The sequence below is a fragment of the Bactrocera latifrons genome, unplaced genomic scaffold, assembly GCF_001853355.1.
Source record: "Bactrocera latifrons isolate USDA-ARS-PBARC rearing strain unplaced genomic scaffold, ASM185335v1 scaffold_869, whole genome shotgun sequence".
Taxonomy (NCBI): domain Eukaryota; kingdom Metazoa; phylum Arthropoda; class Insecta; order Diptera; family Tephritidae; genus Bactrocera; species Bactrocera latifrons.
In genome coordinates, this window is record NW_017537566.1 from 27141 (window position 1) to 28176 (window position 1036).

Sequence of the window (1036 nt, forward strand, 5' to 3'; positions counted from 1 at the left end):
TACTCGTCACCCTGATCACTTTGGTATGTATAACCCTATACCTAACTCTTTTAGTTTTAGGACTTAGAAACAACCATTATGTGAACAAAACTATAATACTCTCCTTGGCAACTTTGTTGCGAGAGTATAAAAATGCTTCCAAATATGTTTTTTCTATGTCATTAAAATCATGTTAATTATACAATAATAAAATTTTACATACACAAGTTATACGCCTCGGCTAAGGCCTGGGCTATATGTTGGATGCATTATGATTTTCCGGCCAAGCTCTTACATTTTTTGCCGAGTCATCAAAGATGTGTGTAGTCTAGCGTTGCGCTGATAGCAGACGAAAACTTTTCTGTTGTGCTATACGAACCGATACAGCAGCGTCTGCGTAAACTTTATAAATTTCATTGGAGGCTTGGATGGCATTCTTCCCTTTTTTAGACAAAAATATCAAAATATAGCGTTTTTTTCATTATTTTCACTAATTTTTGAACAGTTGTACTTTTTTTCAACTTCCGCGAATTTAGTTTTTCTTTGATTAAATGGGGCTTTAAATTTCACGAATCTCATCTTTCCAACACTGTATGTTATGGCACAATGTGATTGGTAGCACTGGAGATGTACAACTGCAAAGAAATCTATTGCCAAAATACGAAAAGACTTTTTCGACTATGCAATATTTCATATTTCGCGATTGGTAACTCTTTTGCACTGCTGGTGTTGCTTTAAGCTTGGATCCTATATAATACAGTCGCTAGTAACGTAGCGAACACAGTTTTTATTGTAGGCACATCAAGAAATTCCAAAAAAAAAAAAATTCTGTTCTCCTTCTTTTGCCATTATTTCTAACCTTACAAAGATCGGCAAACATTATTGTCGACTTCTGTTTCTTCTTTGCTTCAACCGATATCATAATGACAATAAAATATTATTTTAGCCTTGTCACAAAATCAGAATGTTCATGGTTTTCCGTATGGCAATTATCGTTGAAAAATATATCTTTGGACAATTGGTATAAGTACAAAGTACAATACAAAGACATAAATAT